Consider the following 14,182-nt stretch of genomic DNA (forward strand, 5'->3'; position numbering starts at 1 on the left):
GTGGGGTCTTTGGGAGTTGATTTCTGTATGCAGTGTAAGAGTCCAGCTTTATTCTTTTGCATGTGGATATTCAGTTTTCCAGCACCAGTTGTTGAAAAGATTATGCTTTACCCATGGAATGGTCTTAGCTTCCATGTTGAACATCAGTTGACCATGTATGTGAGCGTTTGTTTCTGGGACCTCTGTTTTGATCCTTTGGTCTGTATATCTGTGTTTATGCTAATATCACAGTTTTGATTACCATAGCTTTGTAATAAATTCTGAAATCAAGAAGTGTGATTGACCTAAATCTTTCTTTTTCAAGATTGTTTTGTCATTCATGGATGCTAGAGTTCCATATGGATTTTAGGATGAGTTTTACTATTTCTGAAAAGAAAAAAACCACACACTCAAATTGTGATTTTGATAGGAATTGCATTGCATCTGTAGATTGCTTTTTTTATCTTAATATTTAAGTCCTGCAATCCATGAACACAGGGTATCTTTTCAAATTTATGTCTTCTGTTTCAAAACACTCTTTAAGCAGTGTTTTGTAGTTTTCAGTGTATGAGGTTGAATTTGTTCCTAACCATTTTGTTCTTTGTTATGCTATTTTAAATGAACTGTTTTCTTGACTCCCATGTTGGATTATTCATTACTTATTTCTAGAAATGCACCTATTTTAGCATATTGTTTTCATATGGTACAATTTTGCTGAATTTGTTTATTGGATTTAGTAAGTTTTTTTTTTAAGTTGAGTATTTTATACATGTAAGATCATGACATCTATGAACAGAAATAATTTTATTCTTCTTTTAAAATTATATTCATTTATTATTCTTACCAAATTACCCTGTCAAAAACTTCCAGTATGTTGAATATAAGTGGCAAATGTGGCCATTCATGTTGTTCTTAGGAGAAAAAGCTTTCAATCTTTAATTTTGAATGTGATATTAGTTGTTAGTTTTTGATATATGACTTTTAAGAGAGTTTTCTTCCTTACATAGTTGGTTATTGTTATTATGAAAGAGTATTGACATTGGCAAAATGTTTTTTATAAATTGAGATGAGCATTTTTTTCCCTCCTTCATCCTGCTAATGTGGTATATATAATCAAGTTTTTGTATGTTGAATCATCCTTGCATTCTGGGAATAAAACCCACTTGGTCACAGGATACAGTCTTCTAAATATGTTGCTAAATTTGGTGTATTTTGTTAAGGATTTTTGTCAGCATTCATAAAGGATATTGGCTTAATTTTCTTGTGGTGTCTTATATGGCTTTGGTATCAGGATAATGATAACTTTATGGAGTGAGTTAGGAAGTGTCTCCTCTGCATTTTTGGGTGAGTTTGAAAAAGGAATTATGTTGCCTCTTTAAATTTTAATAGAATTCACCAGTGAAGCTATCTGGCCCTGGGCTTTTCTTTATGAGGAGGTTTTTGATTGCTAATTTAATGTCTTACTAGCAATGGCACCCCACTCCAGTACTCTTGCCTGGAAAATCCCATGGATGGAGGAGCCTGGTAGGCTACAGTCCATGGGATCGCTAAGAGTCGGACACGACTGAGCGACTTCACTTTCACTTTTCCCTTTCATGCACTGGAGAAGGAAATGGCAACCCACTCCAGTATTCTTGCTTGGAGAATCCCAGGGACGGCGGAGCCTGGTGGGCTGCTGTCTATGGGGTCGCACAGAGTTGGACACGACTGAAGCGACTTAGCAGCAGCAGCAGTTACAGGTTTATTCAGATTTTCTATTTCTTTATGTGTCATTTTGGTAGATTATGTGTTGTTAGAAATGTGTCCATTTCATTTCAGTTATCTAGTTTATTGGTGTTCAGTTATTCATAGTGTAATTTTATATTTATTTTTGTGTAAAATCAGTAGTAATATCCCAAATTTCACTCAGATTGTTATTTTAGTGTTTTAAGTCTTTTCTCTTTTCTTCATAGTCTAGCTAAAGTGATTCATTTTGTCATTTTTTTTTCAAAGAATCAGCTTTGTGTTTTTGTTAATATACTTTCATATATATATATATTTTTTTCCTCAGTTTTAATCTTTATTATTTTCATCATTCTGTTGGCTTTGTGCTCTGTTTGTTTCACTTTTCTTATTTCCTTAAGCAAAGTTGGGCTTCCCTGATGGCTCAGCTGGTAAAGAATCTGCCTGCAATGCAGGAGACCTGGGTTTGATCCCTGGGTTGGGAAGATCCCCTGGAGAGGGCAAAGGCTACCCACTCCAGTATTCTGGCGTGGAAAACAGTCCATGGAGTTGCAAAGAGTCCGACATGACTGAGAGACTTTGAATTTCACTTTGAGCAAAGTCAGTTTATTAATTTGAGATCTTTCTTTTTGGATCTAAGTATTTAAAGTTATTAATAACTCTCTTAACACTTCTTTTGCTGCATCTCATAAGTTTATTGTCATTTTAATTTTTCTCAAGGTATCTATTTACCTTGTGTTTATCAATTGATTCATTAATTCTTTAACAGTATTATTTGATTTCCAAATATTTGTGTATTTTCCTGTGTTCCTTAATGTACTATTTCCAGCTTTATTCCGTTGTAATCAGAAAAGGCACTTTGTATGATTTCAATCTTTTGAAGTTTATTGAAACTTTTTAGGGACCTAACATATGATCTATCCTGAAGAATGTTCCATGTTCACTTGATAAAAATGTATATTTAGCTGTTCTGATGGAGGCCTCTATGTATGTTTCTTAGGTCTGATGGATTTATAGTGTTGTTCAAGTTCTCCGTTTCCTTACTGAGTTTTTGTATGGTTGTTATTTTTAAAAATGAGTTATAGAAGTCACTAACATTATATAAAACTTTATTTCCTTTCAGTTCTTTCAATGTTTGCTTTATATATTTTGGAGCTTTGTTGTTGGGTGAAAAGTACATATATAATTGTTATTTCTTCTTGATAAACTGAATTTTCCATCATTAATATGTAATATTCTTTGTATCTTATAATAATTTTTGTCTGAAAGTCTCTTTTTTCTGATACTAGTTTAGTCACCTAGCTTTCTTTTGGTTAATCTTTGCAAGTAAAAATTTTTTTTCTATGTAAATCTTTTTCTGTTCTCTCAGTTTCAGCCTTTTTGTGCTTAAGAACTGAATGAATCTCTTGTAGTTAGCATTGGGTGAAAGATTTCGTTTTCTTCTTTTTCCTTTGATCCATTTTACCAGTATCTCTTTTTGACTGGAGAGGTGACTCCATTTAATGTTTAAAGTTACTACTTACAAAAGGACTACCGTCATTTTGCTGTTTGTTCTCTGTATTTCTCATAGCCTTTTTGTTCCTCATTTCTTCCATTCCTGCCTTCTTTTATGTTTAGTAGATTTCTTATAGTGACACTTTTTGATTCCCTTCTCATTTCCTTTGTATAGTAAAGTTCTTTTCTCTGTGGCTCCATTGGAGATGAAATATAGCATCTTATTATAACAATCCAATTATAACTGATATCAACTTAGCTTCATTCAAGTGTTAACACTCTCCCTGTTTACAACTCTGCATTCCCCTTAACTTATTGATGTTCTAAATTATATCTTTAGGAGCTTCCCTGGTGGCTCAACAGTAAAGAATCTGCCTGCCACTTCAGGAGATGTGGGTTTGATCCCTGGGTCAGGAAGATCTTCTGGAGAAGGAGATGGCAACCCACTCCTTATTCTTGCCTGGGGAATCCCATGGACAGAGGTGTCTGGTGGGCTATAGTTCATGGGGTTGCAAAGAATCAGATGTGACTTAGTGACTAAACAGCCACAACAAATTTTATCTTTAATATTGTGTCCCCAATAACATAATTTGTAAGTGTTCTTATGCATTTGTTTTTTAAATCTTACAGAAAATAAAAATAGTGGTTACAAGCCAAAATTACCATAATTTTTACATTTATACCCACTGTGTGTTTACCTTTACTAGAGATCTTTATTTGTTCATCTGACTTGGAGTCACTGTCTAGTATGCTTTAATTTCTACTTTGAAAGGACTCTTTTTAATATTTCTTGTAGGTCAGATCTAGCAGTAATGAATCTCTTCATCTTTTCTTTATTTTGGAATGGCTTTATGTCTCCCTAATTTGTAAAGGACATTGTTGCCAGATATATATTCTCAGTTGACGCTTTCCCGCCTAGCACTTTAAATATATCTTCCTACTCACTACTGGCCTCAGGAGAGAGAACTTAGGTAATAGTTTTATATACGATCTCATATACACGACTGATTGCTTCTGTCTTGCTGTTTTCAATATTCTTCTATACTTTGTCTTCAAGAGTTTGCTTTTTCCTTTTTGCTTAGCAGTGACCCATCAATTTCTCTCGTTCCTCATGCATTTTACTATAATCATCAAGGCAAAGACAGAGAATACCTTCCATTTTGTCTTCTTTTTTGAGAGGTGTGTTTTGTTTTACTAAAAATTCAATTTCTTTAATACATATGCTTAATTAGGTTATTTGTGTAAGGGATGTCACTCATTGTGATAATTTGTGGCCTTTAAGGTATACATTTGTCCCTAGCTTTAGTGGCACTTCACACATTTTGTCATGTTTTATTTTCATTTCCATTTACTTCAAAATGCTCATTTCTCTTCTGATTTCTTCTTCAAGCAATTGATTATTAAAACTGTGTTTAATTACCAATTATTACAGAAATTTCCAGAGGTCTTTCTTTTATTGAAATCTAATGTAATTCAATTGTTAAAGAGAATGTGTGGTATGTGAATACTTTTTGGGCTTTCCAGGTGGCACCAGTAGTAAAGAACCTGCCTGCCAATGCAGGAGACATAAGAGACAAGTTTGATCCCTGGGTTGGCAAGATCCCCTGAAAAAGGGTATGGCAACCCACTCCTACAATCCTGGTGGGCTATAGTTGATAGGGTCACAAAGACTCAGACTTTTTAATTATTGAAACATGTTTTCCGCTATATCTCTCTGGTTATGTTCATGCCCTTATCATTGTGAGATTTTTTTTATTCCTTGTAATAATCTTTCCTCTGACTTCTGTTTTGCCTAATATTAATACTACCAACTACAGATTTCTTTTTATTGGTGTTATCATGGATTATCAGTCATAGTTCCACTAGAGAAAACAATCAGTAAGAGATATATATTGAGAGATTTATTGCAAGAAATTGTTTGATATGATTATGACAACTAGTGAGATAATTCAAAAATTTATAGGACAGGCTCTCAAGAAGGGCAGGCAAAAAACTATTGGCCACAGTCTAAAGCTGCAGTCCACAGGCAGAATTTCTTCTTATTCAGGGGAGTTGTAGTTCTGTTGTTAGTCTTGCAGCCGCCACGCTCTCTCTCCCTGAAGAGAGACCCCGTGTCCAAGGTAAGAGAAACCCAGGTAACGGTAGGAACTGACAGAGGAGGTCAGGGGGCAGACAGACTGAAACTACAGTCACGAACAACTAGCCAGTCTGATCACATGGACCACAGCCATGTCTCACTCAGTGAAACTAAGCCATGCCATATGGGGCCACCCAAGATGGACAGGTCATGGTGGAGAGGTCTGATAAAATGTGGTCCACTGGAGAAGGGAATGGCAAACCACTTCAGTATTCTTGCCTTGAGAACCCCATGAAAGTAGGAAAAGGCAAAAAAGATATGACATTGAAAGATGAGTTCCCCAGGTCAGCAGGTGCCCAATATGCTACTGGAAATCAGTGGAGAAATGACTCCAGAAAGAATGAAGGGATGGAGCCAAAGCAAAAACAGCACCTGGTAGTGAATGGGACTGGTGATAGAAGCAAGATTTGATGCTGCAAAGAGCAATATTGCATAGGAACCTGGAATGATAGGTCCATGAATCAAGGCAAATTGAAAGTGGTCAAACAGGAGATGACAAGAGTAAACATCGACATTCTAGGAATCAGTGAACTAAACTGGACTAGAATGGGTGAATTTAACTCACATGACCATTATATCTACTACTGTGGGCAGGAATCCCTTAGAAGAAATGGAGTAGCCAACATGGTCAACAAAAGAGTCTGAAATGCAGTACTTGGATGCAATCTCAAAAACAACAGAATGATCTCTGTTTGTTTACAAGGCAAACCATTCAATATCACAGTAATCGAAGTCTATGCCCCAACCAGTAACACCAAAGAAGCTGAAGTTGAACAGTTCTATGAAGACCTACAAGACCTTTTAGAACTAACACCCAAAAAAAGATGCCCTTTTCATTATAGGGGACTGGAATGCAAAAGTAGGAAGTCAAGAAACACCTGGAGTAACAGGCAAATTTGGCCTTGGAGTACAGAATGAAGCAGGCCAAAGGTTAATAGAGTTCTGCCAAGAGAACGCACTGATCATAGTAAACACCCTCTTCCAACAACACAAGAGAAGCTCTACACATGGACATCACCAGATGGTCGACACTGAAATCAGACTGATTATATTCTTTGCAGCCAAAGATGGAGAAGCTCTATATAGGCAGCAAAAACAACACCAGGAGCTGACTGTGGCTCACATCATGAACTCCTTATTGCCAAATTCAGACTTAAATTAAAGAAAGTGGGGAAAACCACTAGACCATTCAGGTATGACCTTAGTCAAATCCCTTATGACTATACAATGGAAGTGAGAAATAGATTTAAAGGACTACATCTGATAGACAGAAAGCCTGATGAACTATGGATGGAGGTTCGTGACATTGTACAGGAGACAGGAATCAAGACCATCCCCAAGAAAAAGAAATGCAAAAAAGCAAAATGGCTGTCTGAGGAGGCCTTACAAATAGCTGGGAAAAGACAGGAAACAAAAAGCAAAGGAGAAAAGGAAAGACATACCCATCTGAATGCAGAGTTCCAAAGAATAGCAAAGAGAGATAAGAAAGCCTTCCTCAGTGATCAATGCAAAGAAATAGAGGAAAACAATACAATGGGAAAGACCAGAGATCTCTTCAAGAAAATTAGAGATACCAAGGGAATATTTCATGCAAAGATGGGCTCAATAAAGGACAGAAATGGTATGGACCTAACAGAAGCAGAATATATTAAGAAGAGGTGGCAAGAATACACAGAACTGTACAAAAAAGATCTTCACGACCCACATAATCACGATGATGTGATCACTCACCTAGAGCCAGACATCCTGAAATGTGCGGTCAAGTGGGCCTTAGAAAGCATCACTACGAACAAAGCTAGTGGAGGTGATGGAATTTCAGTTGAGCTATTTCAAATCCTGAAAGATGATGCTGTGAAAGTGCTGCACTCAATATGCCAGCAAATCTGGAAAACTCAGCAGTGGCCACAGGACTGGAAAAGGTCACTTTTCATTCCAATCTCGAAGAAAGACAATGCCAAAGAATGCTCAAACTACCGCATAATAGCACTCATCTCACACTCTAGTAAAGTAATGCTTAAAATTTTCCAAGCCAGGCTTCAGCAATACGTGAACCGTGAACTTCCAGATGTTCAAGCTGATTTTAGGAAAGGCAGAGGAACCAGAGACCAAATTGCCAACATCCACTGGATCATCGAAAAAGCAAGAGAGTTCCAGAAAAACATCTATTTCTGCTTTATTGACTATGCCAAAGCCTTTGACTGTGTGGATCACAATAAACTGTGGAAAATTATGAAAGAGTTGAGAATACCAGACCACCTGACCTGCCTCTTGAGAAACCTGTCTGCAGGTCTGGAAGCAACAGTTAGAAGTGGACATGGAACAACAGACTGGTTCCAAATAGGAAAAGGAGTACGCCAAGGGTGTATAATGTCACCCTGCTTATTTAACTTATATGCAGAGTACATCATGAGAAACGCAGGGCTGGAAGAAACACAAGCTGGAATCAAGATTGCCGGGAAAATATCAATAACCTCAGATATGCAGATGACACCACCCTTATGGCAGAAAGTGAAGAAGAACTGAAGAGCCTCTTGATGAAGGTGAAGGAGGAGAGTGAAAAAGTTGGCTTAAAGCTCAATGTTCAGAAAACTAAGATCATGGCATCTGGTCCCATGACTTCATGGGAAATAGATGGGGAAACAGTGGAAACAGTGTCAGACTTTATTTTTTTGGGCTCCAAAATCACTGTTGATGGTGATTGCAGCCATGAAATTAAAAGACGCTTACTCCTTGGAAGGAAGGTTATGGTCAACCTAGATAGCATATTTAAAAGCAGAGACATTACTTTGCCAACAAAAGTCCGTCTAGTCAATGCTACGGTTTTTCCAGTGGTCATGTATGGATGTGAGAGTTGGACGGTGAAGAAAGCTGAGCGCCACAGAATTGATGGTTTTGAACTGTGGTGTTGGAGAAGACTCTTGAGAGTCCCTTGGACTGCAAGGAGATCCAATCAATCCATCCTAAAAGAGATCAGTCCTGGGTGTTCATTGGAAGGACTGATGTTGAAGCTGAAACTCCAATACTTTGGCCACCTGATGCGAAGAGTTGACTCATTGGAAAAGACCCTAATGCTGGGTAGGATTAGGGGCAGGAGGAGAAGGGGACGACAGAGGATGAGATGGTTGGATGGCATCACTGACTCAATGGACATGGGTTTGTGTAAACTCTGAGAGTTGGTGATGGACAGGGAGGCCTGGCGTGCTGCAATTCATGGGGTTACAAAGAGCTGGACACGACTAAGCGGCTGGACTGAACTGAACTGATTTAGTCTCCTTTTTCACCTTCACGAAGAAGCGCGTTAGTTCCTCTTAGCTTTCTGCCGTTAAAGTGATATCATCTGCATATCTGAGGTTGTTGATTTCTCCCGGCAGTCTTGATTCCATTTTGTAAGTCATCCAGCCCAGTGTTTCTCATGATGTACTCTACATATAAGTTAAATAAACAGGGTGACAGTATACAGCCTTGACATACTCCTTTCCCAATTTTGAACCAGTCCGTTGTTCCATGTCCAGTTCTAACTGTTGCTTCTTGACCTGCACACAGGTTTCTCAAGAGGCAGGCAGGGTGGTCTCGTATTCCAGTTTCTTTAAGAATATTCTACAGTACTTACCCATCTAAGTCTCTTATCTGTTAGTCTTCATTCTTGGTGTAGACTCAATTCCATGTACAGTTCTCTTCCTATGGCCTGAAGGATTTTATTTAACATTTCTTCTGGTGTGAGTTTGCTACTGATGAATCGTCATATTTTTTTTGTCTTCATTTTTGAACAGTTTTGTTACTGGATATGCAATATATTTAAATGTTGACCCTGTATTCTCACTTGAATTGTTCCAGTTGGAAATCTGTATCATCCTCATTTTTATTCCTCTATGCAATACATGCGTTTTTTTGAGAATTCTTTTAAGATTTTCTTTTTATTATGCTTTTGAGGAATATAAATATGATGCATTTTGGTGTTTTTTTCATGATTCTTTGTTCGTAGTTTGTTGTTGAGTTTCTTGGATTTGTGGACTCAGTGCTCTCCAAATTTGGAAAATTATATTTATTCAAATAATTTTCCTATTAGCCACTTTTTCTCCTTCTGAGATTCCAATTAAACATGTATTAACCTGACTGACATTTTCCTACAGCTCTTTGTTGATCTTTTCATTAAAAATTCTTTCTGTGTGTTTTATTCTGTATAGTTTCTTTTGATGTATCTTCAGGTTTAGTCATCTTTCCTTCTGCAATATCAAATTAACCATTAATCCTACCCAGAGTATTTTTTATTACACATATCATGGTTTTGGCAGCCTGAAAATTGTTTGAAATGCTTTTTCAAAATATCTTACATATATTATCTTAAGTCTTGAACATATGGAATATTATTAATTGTTTTAGTGTTCTTTTCCACATGTTCAGGGTAGTTTGCAATTAATTTTCTTCTTACTGTGAGTCATATTGTCTTGCCTCTCTGATACCAAATAATTTGTCACTGGATGCCAGATATTTGTGAATGTTTTGTTTTTTGGCATTGGATACTTTTGTATTATTGAATTTTATTCTGACATACTCAAGAAAATTATTTGGAAAGAGTTGGATTATTTCTGGTCCTGCTTTTAACTCATTTGACTTAACCAGTTTTCAATCTATGCTAGATATTCCAAAGTATTGAGGCAAGAATTTTCTATGTACTCTGGCCATAAGCCTGTTATTCTTGAGGGTTTCCATACTAACTCATGAGATCATCCATATTGACTGGCCCTATGAGAGCACTGGGCACTATCACATTACAGAATGGCTGCTGCTGCTGCTAAGTTGCTTCAGTCATGTCCGACTCTGTGCGACCCCATAGACAGCAGCCCACCAGGCTCCCCCATCCCTGGGATTCTCCAGGCAAGAACACTGGACTGGATTGACAGAATGGCAGTGGAATCTAAAAGCTCATGTCATAGGATAACAGTCAAAAGCCATGTACTTCATCGACCGACCATCAGAAGTCAGCTAATGTCAGTTCTGCCATACAGAGTCCCACTTAGGCTTCAGAAGGAAGTGACACAGATGGATTCTGCTACTCAACAAGGTCACAATTGTTTGAATGTGGATGATGGGATATATTGTTTGCCTCTTTGCGAAACACAGTCTGTCACAAAGTCCTTTATATTCCCCTATTCATTTTAGAGTCAGCTGGTCAGTTTTCATTTTCAATAAGGCTGATAGGAATACGATTTAGTGAGAAGGTGGCTTCATATTCATAAATGTGTTGTATGTTTCTCTTCTTCGTTGTTATAATTTACAAATAAAATTGTATGTATTTAACATGTACAACTTGATGTTTGGAAATACAAATACACTGAAATAATCACCACAATCAAGCTACTATTAATTCACATATCCATCATGTTCATACCTCACGTGAAAGTGAAAGTGAAAGTCACTCAGTCGTGTCTGACTCTTTACGACCCCATGGACTATACAGTCCATGGAATTCTCCAGGCCAGAATACTGGAGTGCATAGCCTTTCCCTTCTCCAGGGGATCTTCCCAACCCAGGGATTGAACCCAGGTCTCCTGCATTGCAGGCAGATTCTTTACCAGCTGAGCCACAAGGGAAGCCCAAGAATACTGGAGTGGGTAGCCTATCCCTTCTCCAGTGGATCTTCCCAACTCAGGAATTGAATCGGGGTCTCCTGCATTGCAGGTGGGTTTTTTACCAACTGAGCTATCAGGGGAGCCCTATACTTCACATAGTTACATATATATATATGTACATATATATATATATATGTATATATATTTTATGGTGAGATCACTTAAGATCTATCCTTTTACCAGATTTTAAGTATGCAGTGTAATATTGTTAATTAGAATCATATTTCTATACTTGGAGCTCCAGAATTTATTCGTCCTGCATAAATAACCAAAACTTTGTAATAGCTTCTCGTTTTTCCTCTCACTAGCCCCTTTGAACCACCATTCTACTTCCTGCCTCTATGAATTTGACTATTTTAGATCATGCAGTATTTGTGGGGAAATATTTTTAATCAACTTTTTTAGGGTGTAATAAATATACTTATTTTCATTTAAATGTGCACGTTATAATTGTGCTGTTTAGTGAGTTTCAGCAAGTGTATTTTCCATTTAACCAACACCACCATGAAGACACAGAAATTTCCATTCCCCAAATTGGTCCTTTATGCCACTTCACAATCACTTATAACTACTTATTACATTTCAGTTCAGTTCAGTTCAGTCACTCAGTCGTGTCCGACTCTTTTGTGACCCCATGAATCGCAGCACACCAGGCCTCCCTGTCCATCACCAACTCCCGGAGTTTACCCAATGGTAAAGCAGTTTACCCATGCTGCAATTCATGGGGTCGCAGAGAGTCAGACACGACTGAGCGACTGAACTGAACTGAAATGGTGTCTTTCAGATATAGAAGTTTAATTTTGATAAAAATAAGTTTCTCAATTTTTTTCTTAATAGACCAAAGATATTAAGTCCATCTAAGAAATTTCTGCTTAACCCAAATTCATGGAAAATTTTTCCTAATTTCTTCTAGAAACACTGACCTTGCATTGCATGGCCTTGCTAAAACTCGTAGTTCTAAGTGTTTATTTTTTATTTTAAGGATTGTTTTCATACCTATTTTTCTCACATAGGAATAAAGACAGTTTCACTGCTTTGTTTACAGTTTTCATGTTCTTGATTTCTTTTCGTCAACCCATTAGTCTTTCTAGAATGTTCAGAAGAGTACTCACCAAAAGTGGTGAGAGTTGGCATTCCTTTTCTCTTTCAGTTGTCAGGGGCCACAGGCTTTCCCAACTAGGTGTGATACTAGTTGGTTTTTCAAAGATGCCATTAATTGAATTGATGAGGGAAATTCCCTTCCATTTTCTGTTGATTTTGATTTTTCATCATGAGCGAGATTAAATTTTGTCATGTCTTGTATACATTGTTGATATCATATGTTTTATATCTTTTACCATATTTTATGATCATTGATTAATATGTAGAAGTTAAACCAACTTTGTATTAACTGACCTTTAATATAAACTGTATGTGATCATTATTCATAATTTCTATATATTGCTGGTGCTTATATGCTAACGTTTAGTTAAGGATTTTTGTGTCCATATCCATGAGGAACTTTGATCTATAGTTTTCTTATAAATATTCATAAAATTTCATTACTAAGGGCACTGCTATTTAAAAAATGAGTTGGCAATTGTTCCCTCTTCTTGCTTTTTCTAAATGGCTAATGTAAAATTTATAAAATTTTTCCCTCAAACGTTTAATGCCTCATTGAAGCTAACTAACTTGAAACTTGTTTATTTTTGATTTTTAAGGGAAGATGTATGTGTATGTGTGTGTGTCTGATTTATTATGGTTCTTTGGAAACAAAATCTTTCTTTATATTTCAAACATCTAAAAATATAGAAAATGATGTTATGAACAAGGATGTTCATATCACCCATTTCAAACAAACTTCATGTTCTGTCACTTGCTTTATATCCTAAGATTTAAAGTGATTTAACTAGAACACAGGTGAAGCTTCCTGTGAAGGCCTCAACAATCTTTTGTCTTCACTTCTACTCAGATATATCTATTATCACAATTTGATACTTTTTACCTCAATTTAGGATTTTATACTTTCAACCCTATTGAGGCAGTCAACAATAGCAAATAGTATTGGTTTGCATGATAATCAATGAGTAGTGTCTTATCTGAAATAACTTCTGCAACTTGCTTTGTTTGGGCTCAACTGACATACAATTTAGTACACGTGTTGAAATTATGCAGTTTAATGACTTGGACTGTATACATCCATGAAACTATTACTGTGATCAAGAACAGGATCTCTGCCATAATCCTGAACTTTGCTTATGCCATTTTGTAATCAGTCCTCCTTCAAGTCCTCCTTCATTCCCAGGCTAACATTGATATTATGCTCTGTATCACTACATATTTACATACATTTTATAATTTTTAATAAGTGGATCCATGCAGTAGATAATCTTTGTCTGGATTCTTTCACTCAGTGTAATGATTTTGAGGTTCATCAGTATTATTGCATGTAGTAATAGTTTGCTCCTCTTTATTGCTGAGTAGTCATCCATTGTATGGATATACCACATTTGTTTATCTGTTCACCTGATGATGGACATTTGGGTTGTTTCCAGTTTTAGGCCAGTACAAATAAAGCTGCTATGAACATTGCTGTACAAGTCTTTGTGTGGACAATACCTATGACTGCGATTGCTGGGTCATACGGTAAGTTTATGTTTAACTTTATTTTTAAAAAAGCCAAATTATTTTTAAAGTGGCTGTAAAATTTTCATGTTCTACCAGCAAAGTTGTGGAGTTTCTGTTGTTCTATTTAATAAATACTTTCCAAAGCATAGAGTAGTCACTCTTTTTAATTTTAACCATTCCAATGTGTGTATGTGTAGTGGTATCTCATTGTGGTTTTAATTTTAATTTTCCTTTTAACAAGATATTTTCAAGTTTCTATTGGATGTTGGTTTTCTTTTGCACAATGTGTGTTCAAATATCTTTCCCATTTTTAAAGTGGGTTATTTGTCTTACAGAGTTCTTAATTTAGTATGGACAAAATTTATTTTCTGATATATGTACTATGAATATATTCTTCCAGACTAAGGCTTGCATTTTTGTTTTCAAAGCAAAAAATTGAAGAAGTACAGTTTATTAATTTTTTTTATTCTGTGGATCATGTGTTTTTGTGATCTAATAAAACTTTTCCTAGCCTAATGTCACAAAGATTTTCTACTGTGCTTTTTATTTAGTACTTTTGGGTTGAGCATTTATGTCTATACTTGAATTAATATTTCTGTTTGCTATGAGGATA

The 14,182-nt window shown here is 36.3% G+C and overlaps 1 protein-coding gene across 4 annotated transcripts in view; it reads left to right on the forward strand.

Annotated features, from left to right (window-relative positions):
- The window catches only part of ZPBP (zona pellucida binding protein), a 130,392-nt gene that overhangs the window by 92,245 nt on the left and 23,965 nt on the right, over nt 1-14,182 (forward strand). For 2 of the 4 annotated variants that reach the window (XR_014067782.1, XR_014067781.1), the window contains exon 8: nt 13,497-13,587. The exons of the other annotated variants lie outside the window; for them this stretch is intronic. The gene's annotated coding sequence lies outside the window, so the exon portion shown is untranslated. The remainder of the gene's footprint in view (nt 1-13,496; nt 13,588-14,182) is intronic. 4 annotated transcript variants of the gene reach the window in all.

This window comes from Giraffa tippelskirchi, chromosome 10 (assembly GCF_054371585.1).
Source record: "Giraffa tippelskirchi isolate mGirTip1 chromosome 10, T2T-mGirTip1v1.2.pri, whole genome shotgun sequence".
Lineage (NCBI taxonomy): Eukaryota > Metazoa > Chordata > Mammalia > Artiodactyla > Giraffidae > Giraffa > Giraffa tippelskirchi.